This window comes from Acanthopagrus latus, chromosome 7, assembly GCF_904848185.1.
Source record: "Acanthopagrus latus isolate v.2019 chromosome 7, fAcaLat1.1, whole genome shotgun sequence".
Classification (NCBI taxonomy): Eukaryota; Metazoa; Chordata; class Actinopteri; order Spariformes; family Sparidae; genus Acanthopagrus; species Acanthopagrus latus.
In genome coordinates, this window is record NC_051045.1 from 27,898,032 (window position 1) to 27,912,061 (window position 14,030).

At 47.5% G+C, this 14,030-nt stretch overlaps 1 long non-coding RNA gene across 1 annotated transcript; it reads right to left on the reverse strand.

The window, feature by feature from the left end:
* Nucleotides 1-4,709: 4,709 nt before the first annotated feature.
* On the reverse strand, nucleotides 4,710-13,525 carry LOC119023042. Its single transcript, XR_005076149.1, has 2 exons — nucleotides 12,886-13,525; nucleotides 4,710-4,878 (listed from the first exon to the last, which is right to left on the reverse strand). It is a non-coding gene; the product is annotated as an uncharacterized LOC119023042 (long non-coding RNA).
* Nucleotides 13,526-14,030: the final 505 nt, after the last annotated feature.

Below are 14,030 nucleotides of genomic sequence, written 5' to 3' on the forward strand. Positions count from 1 at the left end.
CCTTCTGCAGGCGGTGAGGAACACTGGGTTGTGCAGTGTTCCTCTATGGATCCAAAATAATAATGACGAATATTCAATTAAAAACTAAAGTAAAACAAAAACAGCCTCTGTCTCGCCCAGCGAGGAGGGAACTGAAGCTTAGCTCAAGCAAAATTAAAAACGTTTCTCAAAGTTACACCCTTACGGCAGCTGCTGCATGAAACCGTAGTCTCACAACTTAGCGCTGCCGGGGCATGTGACGTGATTTGGGGTCTCCTGACCTTTAAACTGGGAGTGATGTCTTTGTGATCCTGGTGGAGTTTCCTGGCTCACAGCCAATAGGGACCGGGTGAAAGTTTTCAGGGCGGGTCATGCCTTGAGCTACAGTTTTTCCACACCTTTTGGGCCTCGGCCCTGTTACTTTGCACTGCAACTCCTCTGGCGGTCACACAATCCATCCGGACACCCCACTCTCTTCCTCATCAGACATCAGGTCTCTGATGGCATACTTCTAAAGGTCCACCTCATCCTCAGCTAGCACACTCTGTCTCCTTCCAGCAGCTGTAAAAACAATCAATAAAGACAATCAGTACTGTGTGATGCACTGCGTATGGACACAACATATCTATTAATGCACCTGAAAAATAGTCACATTGACCAAAAACGGATCTTATCTCATGAGTCTTACACTCTTTGTTGTCAACTGACTCTGAGCTGAAGGCTTCACAGCTTCCGTCTGCGATGCAAGATCTGGTTGTGTGTACCTGAAGCTCCTGCATACTGTCTTGTAATATGTCTTACAGGCAGCTGGAAAACAATTAAGTGAGAGTGGTATGAATAAATAAAATGTAAATCACATTAAAATTAAACAAGGAAGGAGAAAACAAGTAAGTTTAAGTGTGTAAGTAAAACAAGTTACTTACACACAATGGCGTCATTATCAGCATCATGTAAATCTGGACTTGCAGACATGGCTCCGTGCAAATAGGAGGTCACGGCCTTGTTATGAGGCAAAGTTAGTCTGTGAAAACAAAATGCTCGCAGTGATAAACCTCCGTGTCCCTCTGCGGCAGTGAAGCGCCCTCCGTTGGCGATACTCTCCGCGACGACCCGGCAAAGCTCCTCCCGTCAGCGCAGGTCTCCTCTCGACAATGACCGGGACGCCAGCCTAGTTCCTGCTAGCTAGCTTAGCCGAACTTGCTTCGTGTCTAATAAAACACAAACACTTCGACTGTGATGGAGAGTTCAACTCACAAACTCGCAGCACGTCCGTCCGACAACAGCCCACAGTCCGTTAGTGACAATACATGACACTGAAGACAAACACAGTCCATTGTTAGCTGCTTGACTCAATTGACTCTCTGCTCCTTCCTCACGCGCCGCTCTACCCGGAAGTGTAAAAACTCTGGAAGGTCACTATGGTCATGAACTCTCACACGTAATAACAATTATGTCATGTCATGTCGTTGTCCGAACCGCTTATCCCTTTCCACGGGGTTGCGGGGGTAATAACAATTACTTTTCATGAATTCTCACACATAATAACAATTACTTTTCAGCTTCTTTTAAAACATTCAGATCCCATGAAATTTGATTTTTAAATCATACATTTTAAACAGAAATATATATATTATACATATCTTATTTATCTCAAAATATTTCATGCAAATTTTAACTTCTTAACAACTGGCGTTTCATCTTTAATTTGTTCCCAGGAGAAAAAACATTAACAATTAAATAATCTTTATGTTTTACAGAACAGTGGCCATTGCTAATGGCATAGCCTACATAGTAATTAATCTATCATCCATCCATCCATCCATCCATCTTCTACCGCTTTATCCGTTACCGGGTCGCGGGGGCAGCTGTCTGAGCAGGGACACCCAGACTTCCCTCACCCCGGACACTTCCTCCAGCTCTTCTGGGAGGATCCCAAGGCGTTCCCAGGCCAGCTGGGCGACATAGTCGCTCCAGCGTGTCCTGGGTCTTCCCCGGGGTCTCCTCCCAGTGGGACATGCCAGGAACACCTCCTGTGGAAGGCGTCCCGGGGGCATCCGAAACAGATGCCCGAGCCACCTCAACTGGCTCCTCTCGATGTGGAGGAGCAGCGGCTCTACTCCGAGCTCCTCCCGGGTGACAGAGCTCCTCACCCTATCTCTAAGGGAGCGCCCCACCACCCTGCGGAGGAAACTCATTTCAGCCGCTTGTATCCGGGATCTTATTCTTTCGGTCATGATCCAAAGTTCATGACCATAGGTGAGGGTAGGAACGTAGATTGACCGGTAAATCGAGAGCTTCGCCTTTCGACTCAGCTCTCTCTTCACCACGACAGACCGGTATAACGACCGCATTACTGCGGCCGCTGCACCGATCCGCCTGTCAATCTCACGCTCCATCCTTCCCTCACTCGTGAACAAGACCCCAAGATACTTAAACTCCTCCACCTGAGGCAGTAGCTCTCCCCCAACCCGGAGCGGACAAGCCACCTTTTTCCGGTTGAGAACCATGGCCTCAGATTTGGAGGTGCTGATTCTCATCCCAGCCGCTTCACACTCGGCTGCAAACCGCCCCAGGACATGCTGGAGGTCCCGGCTCGAAGGAGCCAACAAGACCACATCATCTGCAAAAAGCAGAGACGAAATCCCGTGGCTCCCAAACTAGATCCCTTCCGGCCCGTGGCTGCGCCTAGAAATTCTGTCCATGAAAGTAATGAACAGAACCGGTGACAAAGGGCAGCCCTGCCGGAGTCCAACATGTACCGGGAACAGGTCTGACTTACTGCCGGCAATGCGAACCAAGCTCCTGCTCCGCTCGTACAGGGACCGTACGGCCCTTAACAGGGGGCCCCCGACCCCGTACTCCCGGAGCACCTCCCACAGAATGCCACGAGGGACACGGTCGAATGCCTTCTCCAAGTCCACAAAACACATGTGGACTGGTTGGGCAAACTCCCATGAACCCTCGAGCACCCTGCGGAGGGTATGGAGCTGGTCCAGTGTTCCGCGGCCCGGACGAAAACCGCATTGTTCCTCCTGGATCCGAGGTTCGACTATCGGCCGAATTCTCCTCTCCAGTACCCTGGAATAGACTTTCCCAGGGAGGCTGAGGAGTGTGATCCCCCGAGAGTTGGAGCACACCCTCCGGGCCCCCTTTTTAAATAGGGGGACCACCACCCCGGTCTGCCAGTCCAGAGGCACTGTCCCTGACTGCCATGCAATGCTGCAGAGACGTGTCAACCAAGACAGCCCTACAACATCCAGAGACTTGAGGTACTCAGGGCGGATCTCATCCACCCCCGCTGCTCTGCCACCGAGGAGCTTCCCAACTACCTCAGTGACTTCGGCTTGGGTGATGAATGAGTCAACCTCTGAGTCCCCAGCCTCTGCTTCCTCTATGGAAGACATGTCAGCGGGATTGAGGAGATCCTCGAAGTATTCCTTCCACTGCCCGACAATATCCCCAGTCGAGGTCAACAGCTCCCCACCCCCACCGTAAACAGTGTTGGTGGAGAACTGCTTCCCCCTCCTGATGCGCCGGATGGTTTGCCAGAATTTCATCGAGGCTGACCGATAATCCTCCTCCATGGCCTCTCCGAACTTTTCCCAGACCTGAGTTTTTGCTTCCGCGACTGCCCGCGCCGCCGCCCGCCTGGCCTGCCGGTACCCGTCAGCTGCTTCAGGAGTCCCCCGGGCCAACCAGGCTCGGTAGGACTCCTTCTTCAGCTTGACAGCATCCCTTACTTCCGGTGTCCACCACCGGGTTCGGGGATTGCCGCCACGACAGGCACCGGAGACCCTACGGCCACAGCTCCGGACAGCCGCATCAACAATAGAAGTGGAGAACATGGTCCATTCGGACTCAATGTCCCCAGCCTCCCTCGGGATCAGGTCCAAGCTCTCCCGGAGGTGGGAGTTAAAGACCTCTTTGACAGAGGGTTCTGCCAGACGTTCCCAGCAGACCCTCACAATACGTTTGGGTCTGCCAGGTCTGTCCAGCTTCCTCCCCTGCCAACGGATCCGACTCACCACCAGGTGGTGATCAGTTGACAGCTCAGCCCCTCTCTTCACCCGAGTGTCCAAGACATACGGCCGGAAGCCAGATGACACGACCACAAAGTCGATCATTGACCTCCGGCCTAGGGTGTCCTGGTGCCATGTGCACATATGGACACCCTTATGCTTAAACATGGTGTTCGTTATGGACAAACTGTGACTAGCACAGAAGTCCAGTAACAGAACACCACTCTGATTCAGATCGGGGAGGCCGTTCCTCCCAATCACACCCCTCCAGGTAACACTGTCGTTGCCCACGTGAGCGTTGAAGTCCCCCAGAAGAACGACGGAGTCTCCGGTTGGAGCACTCTCCAGTACCCCTCCCAGGGACTCCAAGAAGGCCAGGTACTCTACACTGCTGTTCGGCCCATAAGCCGAAACAACAGTGAGATACCTATCCCCGACCCGAAGGCGCAGGGAAACGACCCTCTCGTTCACTGGGGTAAACCCCAACACAAAGCGGCTGAGCCGAGGAGCTATAAGCAAGCCCACACCAGCTCGCCGCCTCTCACCGCGGGCAACTCCAGAATAGAAGAGAGTCCAGCCTCTCTCAAGGAGTTTGGTTCCAGAGCCCAGACTGTGCGTAGAGGAGAGCCCGACTATCTCTAGTCGGTACCGCTCAACCTCTCGCACCAGCTCAGGGATGAGCAGGCAGACAAAGGATCACAGTGTGATATATTATGAGATAGGAATAAATATTTTAATTGCAGGCTCAGTCATATGAAACACAAACATTTGGGGTTTGGGAGGGGGGGTGCAGTCCAGGAGGCTGAATCCCGAGTGGGGTTAACGGAGCAGGCGGGGGGAGCAGAGTGACAGGAGCTGGAGAGCAGAGCAGGCGAAAAGTCTAAAACAGACAAGATCAAAGTTACAAAAAACACAAACCAAGGAACAAAGTACAGGGCTGAGCATATGAAGGCAGGCTGATTGCAGGATTGGGTGCAGCTGGTAGTTACGCCCTGCTCTGTGTCCAGCACACCTGAAGCACTCACATATATACTATATATATATATATATATATATATATATATATATATATATATATATATATATATATATATAATAATACACATACACGAGGAGAGGGAGAGAGACTGGGGAAATGACAACTGCATGGACATATGTGATTCAAGAATGTGAATTAAAGTGCACTCAGAGGATTTCCACTAAGAGACAGAACACAGATCTTATAGGCTCGGCTATTTTGAACACACAGAGCCTATATTAATATGGTCATGTGTGGATGGGTTCAAAACAACAATAAATGCTTCACTTTGGTGAGCGATGTGGATTGTAACAGGTTACGAGACATAACTGTAATAAATTACTGAAATATCATCATTAATGCGTTTTGTTACTCTGTTACCACTAAAAGAAATATATTACTGTAATGCGTTGCCCTCAACACTGTCCAATACACTGCATTATGACAAACAAAGCTTGTCTGATTTACTTGCTCACTGTAGGCAATACACTCTGTTCACAAGACAGGTGGAAACAAATTGTAAACAGGTGTGCACGCAATAGCATTTTGAGAGATCAATATGTGGCCTCAATATACCTGTATATAGCCTGTTTTTGTGTCTGTGTGTTACAAAGCTGAGGGGTATTACACAAAAGTAGCATAAAGAAATCCAGGATAATTGAGGAAGCGCTGCTTGAGCTAGTCTTCTTGGTGCATCCTGGCTTAATTGGTAGCACGTTTGCCAAGCCAGGATGAAAAGGTGTGGCTATGTCAAGCCAGGTGTAGATAGTTGGGATAAGTGTGTGTTCATGGCATACTTAAATAGACCTCGCGATCCCTTCAGGATCACCAACGGGAACATGGATAAATGTCGCGCTTCATATTTCACAGCTGCTTAACAACAGCTCATGATGGAGTTCTATGAAGAGGTGAAAGATGTGTGTCATTTAATCTACTCTGTCCCAGCCACAGAAACTGTACAAATACAAAGTACATATTGCAGTACTACTGCACATGGAACACAATCAAATAAAATATTATACTGTCTGACTTTGGATTTCGTTGCAGTGTCTGGGAACATCCCAACAAGTGGGAGGTTAAGTAGCTTTTTCATGGATGGCTAATTGAGGCTGTGTTTGAAGGTGGGACGTCAGGGACATTTAGGTTTGTAGTGAAATTATAGATTGATAACTATTGTGTTTTCATACATTTTGGCTTTTAGGAAGGACACTGTAGGGAGCTGAACCCCATTCTACTAATGTGAAAGTACCACAACCAGTGCCTTTTGCTTTTTTAGCCATGGGAAAAAGCAAAAACATTAATGCAACAACATGATATTTCAAAGTGTTTTGAAGGCTAGATCTGGTTAAATGTAAAGGGTATGTATGGTGGAATATTGTAATAAGTATGAATTTGTTATCCATCATGGTTATGCTGTTGCACTGGTGTTAAACACAAACCCTTAGTATGTTTAAACAAACATGTTAAGTTTTTAAAAATCGTGTAAGACAGAAATTGGGAAGGTAGAAGGACAGCTGTTGTAGCACAGTGATGATATTATTAGAATGAGAAATTTTCTGTTCAGTTATATTGAAGGTTAGTGTTGGTGAGGGTCATGCAGTTTTTCTGGGCTGAAACATGAACTTCCAGAGAACTGTGTTAAATGGTTTGTTGTGAGAGTGTGTTTACTGTGTCAGCACTTCTGTAAAAACAAAATTGCTCAGAAAGTGACGCTTTTCCTTTGTTTCTTCATCTAGAGCAAGTATGCAAAGTCTGTTTGATCTGCCTACTCTGGTGGAGGCAACATAGAATTGTCCATGGCTGAAGAAAGCTATTGTGCAGAAAAAAACAACACATTGTAAAGACTGACCCTGTGACTTATTCACAGCCATGGCAAAGCAGGGTCTCACTGGAAATTGTTTCTGTCGCAAGGTGAATGGAAAGATGTTGTCAGATGGTATGAGGGTGATTTGTGGAATTAAGAAAGTGCGTCCAGCATTGACACCAATTACATATTTTGCAACTAAGAGGTGTGGCAGTATCTGTTCTATGATGTATCTTGAGCCATTGCAATGTCCATTTTGTTGGTCAAAGTTTTGCAGTAGCATGATCACCATTCCCACCTTTAAAGTTATACAATGAGGAGGCATTCTGGATGGGCAGAGTGTATTTAAAAACTCAGTTGGGTACAGAATCTGCAGTGTCAACGCTGTTGCAAACATGTTCTTCTCCTGGAAATATCTTAGTCATGTACTCATTTACTATGTCGACTTCAGAGTTAGTTGGGCATAAAATGACACTTTCACATAGCCACATTGGACTGTCTTTCAGTTTGTCACCAGGAATTGTCAGTGTGTCATTGAATTTAATGGCAAACTCACCCTCTTCTGGCACTACTGGAACTTTAGCCTTGTCAAGGTCTAAGAGAAATTTGGCAAAGTCTTCTTCTTGTTGGTGTTCTGAAGCTTGAGAGATCCCATGTTTTCTGTTTGACGAAGAGTTTCAACATTTTTCCACAGGTATGAGCTCTTACAACCTTCCTATGTTCTCGATTTGGCTACTGTGTGGTACAACGGTAAGGATTTGCCTCCAATCACCTCTGAAGACCATTGTGATGCCACTAAATGGTTTGGCTGATCCTCAGAGCCACTGAAATGTACGGTCTGCTGCTTCTAATGCACAGCGATCCATCATCGTAACTTCATCCACGACCTTGAGGTTTGTCATCCTAATGAGTGTTGCAATGCTGTCATGTTCAGAGGACATTTTGTTTTGCTGTGAAAGGTGGTGCCTTTTGGCGGTAGAGTATCAGCGATGCCACTCGCAGCTGTTGCAAGAGCCACTTTGCCTTCTGCATGGACTTTGTTGAGGATGTGGCATAATAATTTTTTTTTCTTTTCGTTTACATGGCGGCGCATCCAGACGCAGAGGCTTAGTGCTCCCTGTTATTTTGCATCTTTTTGTGTTTTATGTGTCTTTTTTCTGTTCTTCTGGAACACACATGCCACAGTGGCCCATCTACAGTCGCCAAGACCTGATAAGAATTGGCTTTCAGGCAAAAATATAAATCACAGGTGCCTTCGCACAAACCCACAGCATCCCACCGGAGATAGCGAGACCACTGGGCAGCCAATGGATTGTTATGGGGTCCAGCAAGCACTGGAGGCGGTGCAGGGAGAGGAGGCAGAAACGAGGATGCCAGGCAGGACTACTAAATCAGCTTAGGAACCAACCACACAGACCTCCGCTACCATCTATCTTCCTCACAAAGGCAAGATCCCTTGTGAATAAGATAGATGAGCTGCAGTCCCAGATCGCCTACAACTGCTACATCCGTGACTGTTGTCTTTTGATTGTTAGCGAATCCTGGCTGCGCCCGCATATCCCCAATGCTACCGTGGAGCATGCAGGACACACCTTTCATCGCTGCAACCAGACCGTAGCCTCTGGTAAGAGCATCAGAGGGGGACTTTGTGTTTATGTGCTTGAGGATTGGTGCTCGGTCAGCAGAGTGATAGACACCCACTGCTCACCGGACTTAGAGGCCATGTCTGTTCAGTGCTGACCCTTCTACCTGCCACGGGAGCTAATGCTTGCCATAGTAACAGTTGTTTACATCCCTCCCAATGCTAATGTTAGGACAGCACTCAGCCAGCTTGAGCTCAATGAGCTCACAACAGAGGGCTCATTCATCAGACCACCTCTCTCTGCTCCTCTTCCCTGCCTACACCCCCCTCAGAAGGCAAACAAAACCAGTCACCCAGACCATCAAAGCCTGGCCTGAAAATGCTCTCAACTGTGATGGAAATTTTGTACTTAAAACAGAGATGTGAACTGAAGTCTTACACAGGAATGTTCAATGTAGCTGTTTAACATGACCTGTAACTTGTGACCTTGTTTTAGGCCATTTTATTACCTATGTCTGGTATTGAGTGACCACTGGAGCTTATCACTTCCTTCTCTGTGAAGTATTCCTTTAAGTGCAGGTCATAAATTAGGAAGTGATTGTATTGTAGTGAAAAACACACCCACAGAGAGGGATAAATACCATGCTTTTCTCTTCACATATTGAGTCTTCACTTTGTAACAGACCTGCATGTTGCTCTGTGATTGCACCTCTTGTACAAGATTAAAACCTTGTTTGAACCTTGAGCTGATTCTGATCTCCTTCCTCCAGTTCTAAATTATCGCAGAATTATTTTAACATCAACCAGCTGCAGGACTGCTTTGCCTGCACCGACTGGAGCATTTTCGAAGATCAGGACCTGGACACACACACCAAGTCTGTCCTCTTCTACATAGGGTGCTGTGTAGATAACATCACCGAGGCGCATCTGGGTCTTTCCAAACAGAAAGCCTGGATGACAAAGGAAGTCCAGACCCTGATCAGAGCTTGTAACTTGGCCTTCAGAACGGGAGACAGAGCTCTCTACAGCACTGCTGACCTGAGGAGGGGCATCGAACAGGCCAAGGTTTCCTACAAGAGCAAAATAGAAGGATACCTGACGGACAATAACCTGCGTCATATGTGGAGGGGCATCCATGCCCTAACCAACTACAAAGGCAACCCCCCTCCCACATCGTCCAACAGCAGCAGCACACTGGCAGAGGACCTCTCACTCTCAAGATGGCGCCGCGGACGGCTGCCTCGGTGTGTTGGTGCGCATTGTTTTGTTTTTTTGTTCTCTTCTGAGCTAAACAGCTTCTTTGCCCGGTTTGAGACCACCACCACACACCTGCAGTCACTGCCTCCCCCTGGTTCCAGCACCCCATCTCTCTCTCTCTCCAGGTGCATGAGGTGAGAAAAAAACTTAAGAGCAGTGAACCCCAGGAAAGCTGCTGGTCCTGACGGTATCCCGGGGGCAGTGATTAAAGCATGTGCAGACCAACTGGCAGGGATCCTCACCAAAATCTTCAACCTCTCCCTGGCACATGCCACCGTCCCCAAATGTCTGAAGGCCACTATCATTGTCCCCATCCCCAAAAAACCTGCCATAGACAGCCTGAATGATTACAGACCTATCGCTCTGACGTCTGTAATCATGAAGTGCTTGGAGCAATCAGTTTCCGAGCACATCAGAGACTCTCTCCCTCCCTCCTGCGACCCCCACCAGTTTGCCTACAGGGCAAACCATTCTACAGAGGACGCCATCGCCCTCACACTCCATACAGCGCTGAGCCACCTGGAGAACAAGAAGAGCTATGTGAGGATGCTCTACGTGGACTACAGCTCAGCATTTATCACCATTATTCCAGACATTTTCATCACCAAACTACTGGAACTACAGATTCCCCTCCCCACCTGCAATTGGATTAGAAACTTCCTGTCAAGTTGCCCACAGTCTGTGAGACTTGGCCCCCACTACTCCACTGCACTCACACTCAGCACTGGCTCCCCTCAAGGCTGTGTTCTGAGCCCTCTACTGTATGCCCTGTACACCTGTGACTGCTCTCCAGGTCACCCAACCAGTCGCATTATCAAATATGCGGATGACACCGCAGTGGTTGGACTCATCCAAGGCGAGGACGAGACAGCGTACAGGACCGAGGTGGAGGAACTGTTGCTATGGTGCTCAGACAACAACCTGACCCTGAATGTCCAAAAGACAAAATAACTCATCATGGACTTCAGGAAGAACAGACATGATCACACCCCCTCCTCATAAATGGAGAACAGGTGGAGACTGTCACCACCTTCAGGTTTCTGGGCACCCACATCTCCGCAGACCACTCCTAGACCTACAACATCAGGGCCCTGGTTAAGAAGACTCAGCAGCGTGTGCATGTGAAGTGCTGAAATACATCTGGGTACACAATGTGACGCATGTGCGGATGTAGAGACATGGCTCCAAAAAAGGCAGTCAGTGTAGTGGCAGGTGGCCCTGCGTTCAGTAGGTTCTGGGCAGCGCCTTCATCATTAAATGTGATGACTTGTTCATCCTCTAGATGAATTGCCAGCATCCTTACTGGTGGTTGTTTTCGTTGGATGGGGAAATTGTACATTCGCCAGTACGCCTCAGATGCAGTGATGTAACGGCCCAACTCAAAGGGTGTCACCTCATCGTGACAAAGATCCTCACGGGTCTCATCAGCTATATCTAACCTCACCAGGCACTGATCTGGACCCTTCTCCAAGTATTTGTACAGGTTCTTCACACTGGAGACAGCACAGACAATTTCAATGTTGATGTGTGCACTGTATTGGAGAAGGATGTGTGAATTGTATGGCACAACCCATGCATTATTGACAGACACATTAATGCCCCCTCTGATCGTCTTTGAGATGGGAGAGCCAGATGCAGCTTGTCTTCTATACAGTGGGTAAGAGTTGTCTGAGAAGCATGTGTCTTGCCTCAATTGATTGGGGTAGTCTTTGGAGCACTTTCTGTCAACCATGCATGGACTGTCACGATTCCATTGTCCACATAGTCCATGAATCATGTGTGATGTGACAATGCGATCTAATTCTGGGTTTGTTTCTGTGTCCGGAATCTCTGCAGACACAACGCGATCAACATCAGTGAAAAACATCAGTGAAAAATAAAGTACAAAAAAAAACAAAAAAAAACATCAGTGAAAGTCCGGGGTTTGTTGAATGCTTTCACATGTCCCAGAATGTCATATTTCAGGATGTCTGTGAGGAGAGCCTCCACCTTCATGTGGAAGACTCTGGCAATGATGTCTGGTGTTTGGTGGGTCTGTTGGCCCTCAAAAATTGATCCTTTTATTTCAGGCCAGTTAGGGCTGCAAGTGAAGGTGAGGAAGAAGTCTGGCTTGCCTTTGACTCTGACCAAGGCCATGGCCACTTGGAATTCTTTGGCGTACCATCTTGGTGATCCATAAATTGTGGGTGGCAGGACAGTTAGGCGTCCTGGGATTATCTCAGTGTCACTACTCAGGACATCCACAATGACTTTATACTTTTCTGCCTTGATAGATTTTTGATTGTGGCGAATCCAGTTGAGACGTTGTTACTCAATTTTTGCCATCATGTTACATACATACTGTTGTGTTAGTCTTCCACCATGGAGCAGTAAATTGAAATGATGAGCAGTGTTTCGCACTTGCAGATGGAAATGGTAAAAGCATGTTGGGGTGACACCTCTCAGTTCAGTGTGGTATCCTTGGGACCCCTGTGGTAGAAGAAGCACATATGATAGTGGGACATATGCTGGATGAATGGCGCTAATTGTTTGAAGTCGTGACAGCCAGTTTCCCAAATTGCTCAGTAGGAGTTGTTCCTGGAGCAATGACAGCAACATTGCTGTCCTGTGATGGAAGATTCACAGTGCCGCGATGAAGGTCACGACATGGAGTGTGAGCTGTTCTGACAATTCTCAGCTCATTGGCAGTGTCATTTTGGGACACATACTCAATGGCTGACTTAAATTGTTGCACATATGGGTTGCACTCATGAAGGGCATCTTGTGCTCTCAGGAAGAATTCTTCATTCAGCCCACTGTTTGAGGCATGATTGTGGCGGAATTCCACTTCATGGGCAGGATCATGGTAGATCTGAGCAAAGAAGGGCATTTGACCCTATTCAGGAATCGGACTGGCAATGTAATGATAAACTTTCCCTTGTATTCGTATGCCTGGGTTGAAGCCAGGAACAGCAACTTCTCTGATGCCAATGCTTGCCATCGCCAGTGAATTGTTGTATTGTTTTGCTTCTTTAAGAAAGTTTTGATTCATAAAAAGGTCCTTGATAGCATTTGGAGGCTGTGGTGGGATTGAGCCGGGCTTGGGATTTGTGGGATTGTATGTGAGGTCTACTTTTCGAGACATGCAACAGAATCCCTTCCTCTCCTCTTTCCATACATAGGCATTGCAGTGTGAACATGTAGAACACTCAAACAGTAAGGTCTTACTAAGTGTGTGTGTAATTACCGTACAGTTTCTCTCGGAAGACGTTTGCATCATCACACCGAGTGAGGTTGTGATTGTTTTTGCATGCCTGTTCCACATGTGCATGCTGAGTTTCCTGATGGCACAGGGCATCTCTTTCCCGTCGTTCCTCTTGCTGTTGAGGTGTCTCGTCCTCTCTGTGGTGATGGTGTTGTTCACGGTCATACATCTGGCCTACTGCTTGCACTTCGGGTGTTTCAGCATCTCGATGCCTTTCATGACAGGTGGCATCGCTATACAGTCGTCAACTTAACTGATTTTCAGTTTGACTGGCGTGCGGCATTGCTGGCCAGTCAGGTGGTCCATTGGTTGTCGGTTTCAGCCGTGCGGAGCCTTGACTGGAGTGCTGCATTGCTGGCCAGTCAGGTGGTCCATTGGTTGTCGGTTTCAGCCGTGCGGAGCCTTGACTGGAGTGCTGCATTGCTGGCCAGCTGGGTGGTCCATTGGTTGTCACTTTCAGCTGCACATAGCCTTGACTGGAGTGCAGCATTGCTGGCCCAGCAGGCATCTCGGGCTTCAGTTGACACAGCATCACGTGCACGGCACATTGCCTGACGTTTTTGTTCTCCTTTTGTATGACTGGTTTTCGGCATGTTAACATCCATAGGTAGGTGAATATCAAATTGGACTGCAAAGAAGACAAAATACAGGGTTATTGGCATGTCAAATAAAAATAATGTTTTGTTGAGAGTTGATGAATTTGGCTGCCATCATTGATGTCTAACTTCACCACTATTATCATCAGTAATTTTCAAACTGGTAATTATAGAAGTTGGCTCGCACTGACACACACACTTTCCAGCCCAAAACATGCCCCAAATGCCCCATTGAAAGTGAATGAGGTGTTAACAGTCACAGCTCAGAAGGGTTTGGTGAATTCGAAATGAGAAGGCAACAGAAGGCCTTACAGTTTTGATTATGTCTATTATTCATGTCATCCTCATAGTCAGAGATTTGCTTGGCAATGAAAAGAGCTTGTCAGCAAAAGATATGAGCTCCTGAAAACCTCTCACTTTTTTGTGTTTTCACTTTAAAATTTCTGATTTACAATGCAAATTTACAACACCAAGTGGTTGGAATTCACACTCAACCACTTAAGAGAAGAAACCAGACTTTTCTACGATTTC